At 44.6% G+C, this 16,911-nt stretch overlaps 1 protein-coding gene across 2 annotated transcripts in view; it reads right to left on the bottom strand.

The window, feature by feature from the left end:
- Positions 1-15,824, bottom strand: part of LOC130293658 (T-cell surface glycoprotein CD3 gamma chain-like) — a 33,333-nt gene extending 17,509 nt beyond the window's left edge. The window contains exon 1 of one of the 2 annotated variants that reach the window (XM_056542628.1): positions 15,466-15,824. The gene's annotated coding sequence lies outside the window, so the exon portion shown is untranslated. The remainder of the gene's footprint in view (positions 1-15,465) is intronic. The other variant, XM_056542627.1, reaches the window with a different exon arrangement.
- Positions 15,825-16,911: the final 1,087 nt, after the last annotated feature.

The following is a 16,911-nucleotide window of genomic DNA, read 5'->3' as shown; positions in this document are numbered from 1 at the left end:
TCTTCAGGGTCCTGTACAGTGCACGCAGTGTCCTAAAAATTTAAAATGGAGCCGTCCTCACCTGGTGTCCCAAGGAGCAACTAACCCTGGCACAGGTAAAGAGTAGTACAGAACATGTAATACCTCCCTGTACTGTAGGGGGCGCTACCAGACACCGGTCAGTGCATGCACTTCAGTAATACAAGGGTTTTACCAGTGAATGCTCATTCTGATTGGTCGGCTCTTTCAGCCATTGACACGTTTCACAGATCTGGACTGTCCGTACATTGTATGTTGAGTCTGGTTTCAACTTACAATGGTCCAGAATAGACCATTGTATGTTGAAACTATTGTATGTTGAGGCCATTGTAAGTTGAGGGATCACTGTATACTACTTGCATATTATATAGCTAAATATGCTGCTAAATATAGCAGTACCATACACATTCGCCACCCTGATGACGTCGGCGCTTAAAGGCTGACAGAAACGCGTTGAAGGCGATGTTGATATTGAAATTCTCTAATTTTCTAACGTTCATACAGATCTCGTGTGGTAAATCCTGATCTGTGCAGCCGCCACTAAGGTACTTATTTGTCAGGCACAGCAGTTGTCCGGTGACGGATAATAATACTGCTGCTCATTGTATAGAACTATTTTTATGGTGAAGGGGCTCACGTATTTGGTGAACAATTTTAGCTGTACTATTAAAAGCTAAGTTTTAGATACTATCCCTTCTTTCTAAGATTTTTTTTAATTAGACTGGATAGTTTGCACCTAGTGTAGCTAATAGGACCAGTAAAATAGCCATAATTACATTTAGGTTTATGTTTTGCCAAGATGTTAAACATCTAAAGAGTTTTTAAATCTGACAGTGCTCATTTGAAGTAACAAATATCTACCTTCCACAGATGCAGTTGCCAAGAATGGTGCTCAATGACTGAATTCAGAGATTTTATTAAAACAAGTCTTTTTTTTACAATTCTTTATTTTGTAGACATCTAGATACACGATTTCTGCTTCAGCGTGCGGCAGTTCCATTCGCCTCCTGGTGGTGTCACTGTAACACTACGTATTAACAGATAAACATGTGTCAGCCCATTAGCTTCCTGCCTTGTAGTACAGGTGACGTACGTAGTAGCTTTGGGACAGGGTAAGAGCTTGGAGCTATGCAGAAGGTTACACTGACATCAGATGAGAAAAGTCACTAGTTACCATGTTTATAATCTACATTAAGGCTCCTTTCACACTGTCATTAGTGCCCGGCAGTGTGACGGCCATTAGAGAATTTTGCTTGCGCCGTCTTTTTCTCCCACTATTTTCTGGCAGAATAACGGCCATTAGAGAATCCCATTCAAGTGAATGGGATCCTCTGTGCTTGTTATGTCTCCCGTTGGGCTCCGTTACACTAACGGCCATTAAAGGGGTACTCCGGCGCTAAGACATCTTATCCCCTATCCAAAGGATAGGGGATAAGATGTCTGATCGCAGGGGTCCTGCCGCTAGGTACCCCCATGATCTTGCACGCAGCACCCTGTTACAATCAGTCCCTGGAGCATGTTCGCCCCCGTGTGACGTCACACTCCGCCCCCTCAATGCAAGCCTTTGGGAGGGGGCGTGACAGCTGCATTGTTCCCAGTATGCAGTGGTTAAATGGGTACTCCAGTGGAATTATTTTTTTTAACCCCTTAAGGACCGGAGGTTTTTCCGTTTTTGCATTTTCGTTTTTTGCTCCTTGCCTTTAAAAAATCATAACTCTTTCAAATTTACACCTAAAAATCCATATGATGGCTTATTTTTTGCGCCACCAATTCTACTTTGTAATGACGTCAGTCATTTTGCCCAAAAATCTATGGTGAAGCGTGAAAAAAAATCATTGTGCGACAAAATTGAAAAAAAAAACGCTGTTTTGTAACTTTTGGGGGCTTCCGTTTCTACGTAGTACATTTTTCGGTAAAAATGACACCTGATATGTATTCTGTAGGTCCATACGATTAAAATGATACCCTACTTATGTAGGTTTGATTTTGTCGGACTTTTGGAAAAAATCATAACTACATGCAGGAAAATTAATACGTTTAAAATTGTCATCTTCTGACCCCTATAACTTTTTTATTTTTCCGTGTATGGGGCGGTATGAGGGCTCATTTTTTGCGCCGTGATCTGAAGTTTTTAACGGTACCATTTTTGCATTGATAGGACTTATTGATCACTTTTTATTCATTTTTAAATGATATAAAAAGTGACCAAAAATGCACTATTTTGGACTTTGGAATTTTTTTGCGCGCACGCCATTGACCGAGCGGTTTAATTAATGATATATTTTTATAATTCGGACATTTCCGCACGCGGTGATACCACATATGTTTATTTTTATTTTTATTTACACTGTGTTTTTTTTTTTATTGGAAAAGGGGGGTGATTCAAACTTTTAATAGGGGAGGAGTTAAATGATCTTTATTCACTTTTTTTTTGCAGTGTTATAGGTCCCATAGGGACCTATAACACTGCACACACTGATCTTCTATGTTGATCACTGGTTTCTCATAAGAAACCAGTGATCAACGATTCTGCCGCATGACTGCTCATGCCTGGATCTCAGGCACTGAGCAGTCATTCGGCGATCGGACAGCGAGGAGGCAGGAAGGGGCCCTCCCGCTGTCCTGTCAGCTGTTCGGGATGCCGCGATTAGCCGCGGCTATCCCGAACAGCCCGACTGAGCTAGCCGGGAACTTTCACTTTCACTTTTAGCCGCGCGGCTCAGCTTTGAGCGCGCGGCTAAAGGGTTAATAGCGCGCGGCGCCGCGATCGGCGCTGCGCGCTATTAGAGGCGGGTCCCGGCTTCACTATGACGCCGGGCCCGCCATGATATGACGCGGGGTTACTGTGTAACCCCGCGTTATATCAGAAGAGAAGGACCAATGACGTACCGGTACGTCCTTGGTCCTTAAGGGGTTAAATCAACTGGTGCCAGAAAGTTAAACAGATTCTATAAAAAAATTCTTAACCCTTTCAGTACTTAGCAGCTGCTGTATAATACAGAGGAAGTTCTTTTCTTTTTAAATTTATTTTGTCTGACCACAGTGCTCTCTGCTGACACCTCTGTCCTTGTCAGGAACTGTCCAAAGCAGGAGAGGTTTGCTATGGGGATTTGCTCGTGCTCGGGACAGTTCCTGACATGGACAGAGGTGTAAGCAGAGAGCACAGTGGTCAGACAGAAAATAAATTCAAAAAGAAAAGAACTTCCTGTGGAGAATACACCGGCTGATAACTACTGGAAGGATTAAGATTTTTAAACAGAAGTAATTTACAAATCTGTTTAACTTTTTGGCAACAGTGGATTTTAAAAAAATTGTTTTCCACTGGAGTACCCCTTTTAATACCTGCCAAAAGTGGGCCAGGGAAGAACAGCTGGTGAACAGGTGATAGTCATGGGTGTCCAAATATCACTGATGTGTGTGGGGAGGGATGGCTAGCTCATTTGATCCAATGTCATACACGTTGCTGTAGCACATACAGTAAAGAAAATAATTATTCAATCCCCTGCCGATTTCATACTCCGCCCCCCCCCCCTCCCCGAGAAAGGGTCTAAAGGAGGACTTAGGTATCTGGAGGAGGACTATGGAAGCAGGACTAAGAGATCTGGGGGGGAGGGGGACTTAGTGCTTGTCCACACTGCAGAGATTCCATCTGTAAAATTACGCTGCAGAATTTCACTTGAAGCAGAGTCCCATTATTTTAAATGGGATTCTGCTGCTCTGTGCATATTGCAGAATCCCAGCAGCGGAATTCTGCTGGTGGAATGGATGTCTAAAGAATAAACATGGGAATTCTAAGGTTGAGTTCACACTGCCTGAGATCGAGCTGGTGGCACTAGGACCACGTGGACTGCACTGCCGTCCCCATAGATGGCAATGCATTTCTAAGCAGGTCTCCCAAAAGATCCACCCAGAAATGCATTTCCGTCTATGGGGGCAGCAGTCCGCTTGGTCCTAGTGCCGCCCACGGGATCTCCTGCGGAAATTCCACCCAGAAATTCTGCAGTGTGAACCCAACCAGAGGTGTCTAATAGGTGGCGCACGTCCGCATGGTCCTATTCGGTGGCGCCTGCTGCAAGAGGACATTCCCCCTGATGAATATTCGCAGTTTGGACGAGCCCTTGGGGTCTAGGGGAGGACAATACAAAGGTGGGGTTCTGCCATACAGACAAAACTGTGTCTGGCAGGGTTGTGTTCAGGGGGCACAGTGTATGGTAGTATTATATTCAGGGGGTACAGTATTTGACAGTATTATAATGATTGTCTTTATATAGAGAAGGAAGATCTGCTGACAAAGTGAGGAACCAATGATGTCCGGGCGTCAGCCTCTGCAGAGAAGATGGAACTGGAAGAAGACCTAACGTTTGGACCAGATGAAGAAGAAAAGAAAAGGAAAGAAAACAGAAGACGTCACTCAGGTCACTGATTTCATTGTGTATTCTCCTGACTGTCCCATCAGAGCTGTAGTAACTTTTAGGTTCTGCAGTGTTGATGGGTAAAACTGTACCCCAATCTGTGGCTCTCCAGGCATTTTGGAAGTTGCAGCTTTACAACAACTGGAGGGCTACTTGGACCAATGAGATTTTAGACTATACAGCCCATTTTATTTTGGCAGGGTCCCACTGTTGAGACCCCCACCCAAAAAATGGTCTGCATAGTCTAATATGCCCAGGCCTATTTTTGGTCCCAGTCTGGCCCTGTGTATAGGTGTCTTTAAGACACCGATACAAATGAACAGCCACAGCCCAAAGCAAGGGAATGCTGTGCTCCCTGCCCGGCGCTTCCCCTGTGATGCAGGTGGCGCAATTAGCGCAGCCTGCATCATCTGCTCTGGCCAGGTTTAACTAGAAGAGGCCAGAGCAGCGCGAGACCTGGGACGGGGAGCCTATTTTTCCAGGTGAACAGTCATTCCCCCACCTGTATGTAGAAGTAGTGGGAATCAGCACTCGTCACCTTGGCGTGGTGCTCGTGGACAGGTAGGCAATAGGTAAGTAGAAGAAATCCTGGCACACACAATCTTGATGCAAATCCCCTGAAGTGTCTATTCACAAGCGTACATCGTGAAAGAGCAGCTCACAGGATGCGTTTTGGCCACCTCGTGGCCGAAAGGCGTCTTGTGAGCTGCTGTATCACTATGTACGCTTGTGAATAAACACTGCAGGTGATTTGCATCAAGATTGTGTGTGGCAGGATTTCTTCTACTTACCTATTTCCCCACCTGTGACTCTCCAGTTGTTACAGAACTACAACTCCCATCATGACCATCTGTCTGTGCATGATGGGAGTTGTAGTTTGCAGAAGCAGTTTATGTGGTACCACAATGACATTATGTATTCTGGGGCCACTGTGGCATGTATTCTGGGGGCACAGTGGCATCATTTACTGTGGGGGCAAAATGTGTGGCAGTAATATACCAAGGACATTGCATGTGGCAGTAATATACCAGGAATATAGCATGTGGCAGTAATATATCAGGGGCATACCAAGTGGCAGTACTATACCGGGGCACACCGTGTAGCAGTAATATATTAAGGGGCATAGCATGTGGTAGTAATATATTCAGAGGCATAGCGTGTGGCAGTAATATATCCAGGGGCATAGCGTGTGGCAGTAATATATCCAGGGGCATAGTGTGCGGCAGTAATATACCAGGGGCATAGCATGCTGCAATAGTATATTTAGGGTTATAGTATGTGGCAGTATTATATTCAGGGGGTATAGTGTGTGGCAGTAATATATTCAGGGGGCACAGCATGCAGCAGTTATATAATTAAGAGCACAGCATGCAGCAGTAATATAATCAGGAGCACAGCATGTGGCAGTATGATATTCAGGGATACGGCATGTGGCAGTATTATATTCAGGGGTACAGCATGTGACAGTATTATATTCAGGGATACACAATCAGCAGTATTTTATTCAGGAGTACAGTACAGTACAGTCTCGGGCACTATTCAGAAAATATAGGAAACTTTAGGCTTACATCCTCCAGACTCCAGTCGTTTTGCCTATTTCTTTTATGGCACTGCTGCCACTAAGTGTGAACCAGGCCTCAGAGCTTTCCTCGGACCTTCACCGGATGGCAGACCTGGATAAGCGGACCCTCACTAAAAATAGTTAAGTACCCCTGCTCTAGAGCATTGTTTCTCAAGCGCAGTCCTCAAGTACCTCCCCCCACCACCAACAGTTCATGTTTTCAGAATTTCCTCTGGGAGTCAGAACAGAGAGGGGAGGAGTCAGAACACAGAGGGGGAGGATTCATCACAGTAAGGAGAAGAGAGGAGCACACCCATGCCTCTGCATGAACAGAAACCTCACTGAACAAATGATGGCAAGTAAATTAAAGGTAATTCTGAGAGAAATATAGGTCGTAGACACATGCAAATTAGATGTACATGATTAGGATGAGGTACTGAGCAGTGTACACTGCTCAAAAAAATAAAGGAAACACTTAAACAACACAATGTAACTCCAGGTCAATCACACGTCTGTGAAATCACACTGTCCACTCAGGAAGCTACAATGATTGACAATCAATTTCACATGCTGTTCTGCAAATGGAACAGACAACTGGTGGAAATTCTAGGCAATTAGCAAGACACCCCAATAAAGGAGTGGTTCTGCAGGTGGTGACCATAGACACCTTCTCAGTTCCTATGCTTCCTGGCTCATGTTTTGGTTACTTTTGAATGCTGGCGGTGCTTTCATTCTAGCCGGAGTCTACAACCCACACAAGTGGCTCAGGTAGTGCAGTTCATCCAGGATGGCACATCAATGCGAGCTGTGGCAAGAAGGTTTGCTGTGTCTGTCAGCGTAGTGTCCAGAGCATGGAGGCGCTACCAGGAGACAGGCCAGTACATCAGGAGACGTGGAGGAGGCTGAAAGAGGGCAGCAACCCAGCAGCTGAACCACTACCTCCGCTTTTGTGCAAGGAGGAGCACTGGCAGAGCCCTGCAAAATGACCTCCAACAGGCCACAAATGTGCATGTGTCCACTCAAACGGTCAGAAACCAACTCCATGAGGGTGGTATGAAGGCCCGACGTCCACAGGTGGGGGTTGTGCTTACAGCCCAAAACCGTGCAGGATGTTTGGCATTTGCCAGAGAACACAAAGATTGGCAAATTCACCACTGGCGCCCTGTACTCTTCACAGATGAAAGCAGGATCACATTGAGCACATGTGACAGACATGACAGGTTCTGGAGACGCTGTGGAGAATGTTCTGCTGCCTGCAACATCCTCAAGCATGACCTGTTTGGTGGTGGGTCAGTAATGGTGTAGGGTGGCATTTCTTTGGAGGGCCGCACAGCTTTCAGAGGTAGCCTGACTGCCATTAGGTACCGAGATGAGATCCTCAGACCCCTTGTGAGACCATATGCTGGTGCAGTTGGCCCTGGGTTCCTCCTAATGCAAGACAATGCTAGACCTCATATGGCTGGAGTGTGTCAGCATTTCCTGCAAAAGGAAGGTATTGATGCTATGGACTGGCCCGCCCGTTTCTCAGACCTGAATCCGATTGAGCACATCATGTCTCACTCTATCCACCAACACCACGTTGCACCACAGACTGTCCAGGAGTTGGCGGATGCTTTAGTCCAAGTTTAGGAGTACATCCCTCAGGAGACCATCCGCCACCTCATCAGGAGCATGCCCAGGCGTGGTAAGGCACATGGAGGCCACACACACTACCGAGCCCCATTTTAACTTGTCTTAAGGACATTACATAAAAGTTGGATCAGCCTGTAGTGTGGTTTTCCACTTTGATTTTGAGTGACTCCATATCCAGACCTCCATGGGTTGATAAATTTGATTTCCATTGATAATTTTTGTGTGATTTTGTTGTCATCACATTCAACTATGTAAAGACAAAAGTATTCCATATGTTTAGTTCATTCATTCAGATCTAGGATGTGTTATCTTAGCGTTCCCTTTATTTTTTTGAGCAATGTATAACCTTTTTTTTTTTATTGGGGGGGGGGGGGGGGGGTCCTTACAGGCACACTTTAAAAAGGTACCTGTTAGAAATACGGGATTTGTGTAAATGGGCCACCATTCTCATGACCCGACATGACACAATTACAAGTCAAAATGACGGTTCCATGCAAAAGTCTAAGGGACTTCCGGAATTTTGTCTCATAATGGCATCATGTCAGGCCAAGTCTCAGGCTACGAGAGTGCTGTCCAGTTTGCACATATTCCACCACCATGTAATTGTGACAGCTACCTTTTAAAAAATGTAAAAAAAAAAAAATTTAAGATTTAATAAATGTGAATAAGTCCCTCCCCCCAGCAAAAATGTAAATCATCCTCTTTTCCCATTTTACTAATTAAAAGAAAAAATTATTAAACAAGAAACAAAAATGTGTTATTGCCATGTGCAGAAATGTCTAAACTATTCAAATATACATCACATCAAAAAGTCATATATAAGCAAAAGTTGTAAATGATAAAAACAACAGAGCAGGGCATGAAAAAATGAGCCATCATACAGCCCGAAAATAGAAAACTAAGAATGTGACTTTTTTAAAAGCAGTACAATAATAGAAAAGTGTACAATCATGGGTATCATTTTAATCGTATTGACCCACAGAGTAAAGAGAACATACAGTTATACTGTATACAGTTATACTGTAAAATGCAAAAGTTACAAAATTGCAGTTTCCTTTCCATTTTCTACCACGAAGTGTTTCTTTTTGTTGGGCTGTACATTTTTTGGTAAAATTAAAGGTGTTATTACAACGTGCAAGCTCTCATATTGGTCTGTGGATGGAAAAATAAGTGTTATGCCTCTTATGAAGGAAAAGGGAAAAAATGAAAACAAAAATGAATAATAGTGTCTTCTAGGCCAAATGGGCTGTGTCCTTAAGGGGTTAAACTGAGTGCTTCTAATTTCAGCTTGTTACCTGTAGTAAAGACATCGTTCCACAGAAGCAATCAGATTCCAATCTCTCCACCATGGCCAAGACCAAAGAGCTGTCCAGGGGATGTCGGGACAAGACTATAGACCTACACAAGGCTGGAATGGGTGACAAGACCATCGCCAAGCAACATGGTGAGAAGTTTACAACAGTCAGTGCAATTATTTGTTAAAGGAAGAAATGGTGAATTATACTCACAGATAATTGTATTTCTTGGAAGTCTCAATGACAGCACCACAGGAAAAACACTGAGCGTTTAAAACCCCACCCTTTCCCCTCCATTCCCAGTGTTTTATAAAGAACACTGAGTAGAAAGGAAAAAGTGATCACCAAAAGGACCAAACCAGAAAGAAAGAAAAATCAAAGGGTGGGTATTATGGGTGTTGTGATGGAGACTTCCAGGAAATACAATTATCCGTGAGTATAATTCACCATTTCCCAAGTTGTCTCCATGACAGCACCCTGAGAAAAATACCAAAGAATAATATTTTAGGAAGGGACCACAGCACTCAAGACCTTGTGTCCGAAAGCCATGTCCTGTTTAGAAAGAACATCTAATCTATAATGCTTGGAAAATGTATGTAAATTTTGTGGCTCCACGACAAATCTGCTCCACAGACGCAGATGCTCTCTCTACCCATGAGGAAGAAACTGCACGGGTAGAATGAGCCTTTAATTCAAGAGGGGGATCTTTTCCTCTTGCCGAATAGGCATCTGAGATGGCCATGCGGATCCATCTTGCAATTGAACTTTTGGAAGCCTTTTTCCCCTTGTTGGGACCTGCATATTGGAGGAAAAGGTTTCTTTCTTTCCTCCAGGGACGAGAGGATTCAACATACTGTAAAGTGGCTCTCCTTACATCTAAACAGTTGAATGATCTTTCCTGATCATTTTTAGGCGCCGAGCAAAAGGAAAGAATAACAATATCCTGGGACCTATGAAATGATGAAGAAACTTTAGCCAAAAAGTTAGGGTCTAATTGGAGGATCATTTTATCATCCCTGACTGTAAAGAAAGGCTGTAAGGTAGAGAGGGCCTGAATTTCACTGACTCTACGTGCAGATGTTATTGCTACCAAAAAGTTTTTAAGGTAAGGAATTTAATAGAGATGGACTCTAATGGCTCAAAGGGAGGCTACAAGGACTACATTAAGGTTAGTAATCCTAGGCCTAAGTTTTTCAGAGGCTTTAAAAAACCTAGAAACCCAACAGTCATCTCCTAATTTCATCTGGAAAAGAGTACTGAGGGCTGAAACCTGAACCTTTAAAGTACTCGGAGAGAGACCTAAATCATGGCCATCCTGTAGAAAATTAAGTATCTCAGGAATGTTAGGGGATTCGAGTGAAAAAGAAGACCCACACCAAGAAATGTATTTTTTTCCCAAACCTTAGAATAGATCTTACAGGTGGAAGATCTGTGACTGGCTAGTAGGGAGTTAATTATTTTTTTTTCAGAGAAACCCTTCCTTTCTAGCAGGAGCTTCTCAGTTTCCAGGCTGCTAAACTGAGGGTATGAACCTGACTGTGCTGGATTGGACCCTGGGTAATAGGTAAGTAGATCTGGACGAGGGGGGGGGGGGGGGGGAAACCGTGTTGGAACTTCCAGACTCAGATTTTAGAAGAGGAAACCAACTCCTTTTGGGCCAAAAGGGGGTGATCAGGATTAATGTAGAAGAGTGGATCATAGGCTTGTGTAGTACTCTGGGGATTAGGACTATTGGGGGGGAAGGCATACCCCAGGCTGAAAAACCAGTCTTTAACCCCTTAAGGACACATGACGTTCTCATACGTCTCCATTTCCGAGTCCTTAAGGACACATGACGTATGAGAACGTCATGTGTTTTACCGGCCCCCCGCAACCATCTGGAGCGGAGCCGGTCCCCGATGCCTGCTGAAATCGTTCAGCAGGCATCGGGGCATATCGCCCAGGGGGGTCATTATGACCCCCCATGTCGGCGATGGCCGCAGATCGCTGGACAATTCAGTCCAGCGATCTGCGGCGGATTCCGGGTCAATCGGGTCTCCAGTGACCCGGTGACCCGGAATTATTGGCTGATCGGGGCCGTCAGAGACGGCCCCGATCAGCCAGAGCCAGCAGGGGTGAGGTGGCACTGGTGCCACCTCACGATCGCCCTGATTCGTCGGCCGGATTACCGGCCGACCAATCAGGGCGCCTGCTGCGGGTGTCACTCCCGCAACCCGCTCCGCCCCTCTTCCGGAGGACGTGAGCGGGTGCGGGACGTGCACCCCGGGTGCTGGGGACCCCGATCCCCGGCGCCCCTGTTGGGATCGGGGCCCCAGGAGAAGCGGCGGCGGCGGAGACGACGAGGGACTGACCTGTGCGGCGAGGATCGCTGGAGGTGAGTGACAGCCTCCTGCTGTTGCTTAGCAACAGCTCCCAGCATGCAAAAAGGGCATGCTGGGAGCTGTAGTTATGCAACAGCAGGAGGCAGACCACCACAACTCCCAGCATGCCCTTATGGGCATGCTGGGACTTGTAGTTTTGCAACAGCTGGAGGCACATTCTTTCTATGGAAAAGTGTACCTTCAGCTGTTGTGTAACTACAACTCCCAGCTTGCACAATCAGCTAAAGTGCATGCTGGGAGTTGTAGTGGTGCATCTGGTGGTTGCATAACTACAACTCCCAGCATGCCCGTTGGCTGTCGGTGACTGCTGAGAGTTGTAGTTTTGCAACAGCTGAAGGCACACTGAGTTAAGTAGCAAACCAGTGTGTCTCCAGCTGTTGCATAACTACAATCCCCAGCATCCCCAGCCAAAGTAGTATGCCTCCAGCTGTTGCATAACTACAACACCCAGCATGCCCTTCCGCTGTCCGTACATGCTGGGGGTTGTAGCTTTTGCAACAGCTGAAGGCACACTGGTTGCAAAACACTGAGTTTGTTACCAAACTCGGTGTTTCACAACCTGTGTGTCTCCAGCTGTTGCAAAACTACAACTCCCAGCATCCACTGATAGACCGTACATGCTGGGAGTTGTAGTTTTGCAACAGCTGGATGTCCCCCCCCCCAATGTGAACGTACAGGGTACACTCACATGGGCGGAGGATTACAGTAAGTATCCGGCTGCAAGTTTGAGGTGCGGCAAAATTTCTGCCGCAGCTCAAACTGCCAGCGAGAAACGACTGTGAACCCCCGCCCGTGCGACTGTACCCTAAAAACACTACACTACACTAACACAAAATAAAATAAAAAGTAAAAAACACTACATATACACATACCCCTACACAGCCCCCCTCCCCAATAAAAATGAAAAATGTCTGGTACGCCACTGTTTCCAAAACGGAGCCTCCAGCGGTTGCAAAACTACAACTCCCAGCATGCACTGATAGACCGTACATGCTGGGAGTTGTAGTTTTGCAACAGCTGGATGTTCCCCCCCCCAATGTGAACGTACAGGGTACACTCACATGGGCGGAGGATTACAGTAAGTATCCGGCTGCAAGTTTGAGCTGCGTCAAATTTTCTGCCGTAGCTCAAACTGCCAGCGAAAAACTACTGTGAACCCCCCGCCCGTGCGACTGTACCCTAAAAACACTACACTACACTAACACAAAATAAAATAAAAAGTAAAAAACACTACATATACACATACCCCTACACAGCCCCCCTCCCCAATAAAAATGAAAAACGTCTGGTACGCCACTGTTTCCAAAACGGAGCCTCCAGCTGTTGCAAAACAACTACTCCCAGTATTGCCAGATAGCCACTGACTGTCCAGGCATGCTGGGAGTTTTACAACAGCTGGAGGCACCCTGTTTGGGAATCACTGGCGTAGAATTCCCCTATGTCCACCCCTATGCAATCCCTAATTTAGGCCTCAAATGCGTATGGCGCTCTCACTTTGGAGCGCTGTCGTATTTCAAGGCAACAGTTTAGGGCCACATATGGGGTATCGCCGTACTCGGGAGAAATTGGGCTTCAAATTTTGGGGGGTATTTTCTGCTATTACCCTTTTAAAAAAATGTAAAATTTTTGGGAAAACAAGCATTTTAGGTAAAAAAAATATATATTTTTTTACATATGCAAAAGTCGTGAAACACCTGTAGGGTATTAAGGTTCAAATTACCCCTTGTTACGTTCCCCGAGGGGTCTAGTTTCCAAAATGGTATGCCATGTGTTTTTTTTTTGCTGTCCTGGCACCATAGGGGCTTCCTAAATGCGGCATGCCCCCAGAGCAAAATTCGCTTTCAAAAAGCCAAATGTGACTCCTTCTCTTCTGAGACCTGTAGTGCGCCAGCAGAGCACTTTTCACACCCATATGGGGTGTTTTCTGAATCGGGAGAAATTGGGCTTCAAATTTTGGGGGGTATTTTCTGCTATAACCCTTTTTAAAATTGTAAAAATTTTGGGAAGCCAAGCATTTTAGGTAAAAAAAATATATATTTTTTTACATATGCAAAAGTCGTGAAACACCTGTAGGGTATTAAGGTTCACATTACCCCTTGTTACGTTCCCCGAGGGGTCTAGTTTCCAAAATGGTATGCCATGTGGGCTTTTTTTGCTGTCCTGGCACCATGGGGGCTTCCTAAATGCGGCATGCCCCCAGAGCAAAATTTGCTTTCAAAAAGCCAAATGTGACTCCTTCTCTTCTGAGACCTGTAGTGCACCAGCAGATCACTTTTCACCCCCATATGGGGTGTTTTCTGAATCGGGAGAAATTGGGCTTCAAATTTTGGGGGGTATTTTCCGCTATTACCCTTTTTAAAAATGTAAACATTTTGGGAAAACAAGTATTTTAGGTAAAAAAAAATTATTTTTTCTTACATATGCAAAAGTCGCGAAACACCTGTAGGGCATTAAGGTTCACGTTACCCCTTGTTACGTTCCCCGAGGGGTCTAGTTTCCAAAATGGTATGCCATGTGTTTTTTTTTGCTGTTCTGGCACCATAGGGGCTTCCTAAATGCGGCATGCCCCCAGAGCAAAATTTGCTTTCAAAAAGCCAAATGTGACTCCTTCTCTTCTGAGACCTGTAGTGCACCAGCAGAGCACTTTTCACCCCCATGCGAGGTGTTTTCTGTATCGGGAGAAATTGGGCTTCAAATTTTGGGGGGTATTTTCTGCTATTACCCTTTTTAAAAATGTAAAATTTTTGGGAAACCAAGCATTTTAGGTAAAAAAAAAATATATTTTTTTTACATATGCAAAAGTCGTGAATCACCTGTAGGATATTAAGGTTCACTTTACCCCTTGTTACGTTCCCTGAGGGGTCTAGTTTCCAAAATGGTATGCCATGTGTTTTTTTTTTGCTGTCCTGGCACCATAGGGGCTTCCTAAATGCGGCATGCCCCCCAAAAACCATTTGTCGCTCCTTCCCTTCTGAGCCCTCTACTGCGCCCGCTGAACAAATAACATAGACATATGAGGTATGTGCTTACTCGAGAGAAATTGGGTTTCAAATACAAGTAAAAATTTTCTCCTTTTTACCCCTTACAAAAATTCAAAAATTGGGTCTACAAGAACATGCGAGTGTAAAAAATGAAGATTTTGAATTTTCTCCTTCACTTTGCTGCTATTCCTGTGAAACACCTAAAGGGTTAATACACTTACTGAATGTTTTATTGAATACTTTAGGGGGTGTAGTTTTTATAATGGGGTCTTTTATGGGGTATTTCTAATATGAAGACCCTTCAAATCCACTTCAAAACTGAACTGGTCCCTGAAAAATAGTGAGTTTGAAAATTTTGTGAAAAATTTCAAAATTGCTACTGAACTTTGAAGCCCTCTGGTGTCTTCCAAAAGTAAAAACTCATAAATTTTATGATGCAAACATAAAGTAGACATATTGTATATGTGAACCCAAAAAAATTATATTTTGAATATCCATTTTCCTTACAAGCAGAGAGCTTCAAAGTTAGAAAAATGCAAAATTTTCATTTTTTTCATCAAATTTTGGGATTTTTCACCAAGAAAGGATGCAAGTTACCATGAAATTTTACCACTAAGTTAAAGTAGAATATGTCACGAAAAAACAATCTCGGAATCAGAATGATAACTAAAAGCATTCCAGAGTTATTAATGTTTAAAGTGACAGTGGTCAGAATTGCAAAAAACGCTCCGGTCCTTAAGGTATAAAATGGCCTGGTCCTTAAGGGGTTAAAGAAGAAGTATCATGGACCAAGTCACAAATTTTTTTTTCTATCATGTGAAAGTGCATGAGCTCACCATTCTGACAATCTGCTCCTCATGTATCTCACCCTCTCCCTTCTCCTGCCATCCCCTCTGAAAGATCAGTACTTCCTGGTCCATGGAGGTCCCTGACTTCCTGTCTCCCATAATGCCTTTCAGTTCATCATAGAAGTAGCCCAGCCTAGACCAGTGCTTCCTAACCAGGGTGCCTCCAGCTGTTGTGAAACTACAACTCCCAGCATGCCTGGGAGTTTTAGTTTGGCAACAGCTGAAGGCACCCTGGTTGGGATACACTGACCTAGACACTGATCACTTTCCTAACAGCAGGCTCAGTGTTTCCCCTCCCCCTGCTTCTATTCTCAGGACATAGTTCTTTCAGACTGACCTGCTGTCAGATTGTGATCAGTGCAGGGCAAAGCAGGGATCTCCCCCTCCCCCTCTGCTTCTTCTCGGGACATTGGGACATCGTTCTTGCTCTTATAAACACTGAGCTGGCTGTCAGATGCTTCCCTGCCGAGGAGATGAAGACACGTGAGCTCAGCTAACTGGGGCTTCTATGATTGGCTGAAGCTGTACATGGGAGGTTCCCTTGCCGTGCACAGAGCTGGCTAAGCTGCAGAACTATGGGAAATTGTGACATCACGGCCCCCAGCATAATGCAGCTCAATGGGGGGTCGCAAGTCATCAGAACAGGGAGCTGCTGAACTTCCTCTCTGAACAAAGAAGCTAGAAAAACAGGTTTTACATACAAGATGGGTGAAGTCAGTGATTTACAAAGTGATATAACTTTTGCTTCTGCATTTAAAACACAATACTTTTTCTACATGGGACTTCTCCTTTAACTAGAGCATCCACTGCCGATGGAGAAACTCTGGGATTCAGAGAGAAGAATCTTCTCACTTAGCGATTTTTCTTGGAGGCGAACAAATCTATCTGGGGTAGGCCCCAGGTGATGACTATTGACGAAAATGCCCAGTCTGCTAGAGTCCATTCCCCCGGATCTATGAAGTGCCGGCTTAGAAAATCTGCTCTTCAACTGAAAATTTGACATGAGACTGACTGAAGGGCTGCGTGGCGAGGCCGCCTCTCATGACGAATCAACGCCAATGCAGTCGTGCTGTCTGAGTAGATGAGAACGTGTCTGTCTTTGCAATAAACTTCCCTGTCCTGGAGAGCCAACCAGATGGCTAATAACTCTTTCAGGTTTCCTGACCTGTTTGCCAGAGAGGGCTAGCTGATCGGGACCATCGCAGTGAAAACGCAATGTCCCGATCAGCTAGGACGCATCAGGAGGGTGCCTTACTTGCCTCCTGTGCGTCCGATCGGCAATTGATTGCTCCAAACCTGAAATCCAGGCTTGAGCAATGCAATGGCATTGATCAGTATATTGAATCAATGTACTGCATGTTATAGTCCCCTATGGGGCTATAACACTGCAAAACAAAAACAAAAAAGTAAAAAAAAAAAAAAAAGTTAAGATAATTTAACCTCTCCCCTAATAAAAGTTTGAATCACCCCCCTTTTCCCATTTAAATTTTTTTTCAAAAGTGTAAATAAAAATAAACATATCTCTGGTGTCTGGTATTGTGCCAAGGGACTGGCGCAAGGCTAATGTGGTACCAATCTTCAAGAAGGGCTCTAGGTCTTCGCCAGGCAATTATAGACCGGTAAGTCTAACGTGCATTGTGGGTAAATTGTTTGAAGGACTTATAAGGGATTACATACAGGAATACATAGGGGATAATAGTATTATAAGTGATAGCCAGCATGGGTTTACTAAGGATAGAAGTTGTCAAACCAATCTAATTTGCTTTTATGAAGAGGTGAGTAG

The sequence above is a fragment of the Hyla sarda genome, chromosome 10, assembly GCF_029499605.1.
Source record: "Hyla sarda isolate aHylSar1 chromosome 10, aHylSar1.hap1, whole genome shotgun sequence".
Classification (NCBI taxonomy): domain Eukaryota; kingdom Metazoa; phylum Chordata; class Amphibia; order Anura; family Hylidae; genus Hyla; species Hyla sarda.
Note: the sequence above shows the minus strand (reverse complement) of the source record. Positions and strands in the feature narration are given on the sequence as shown.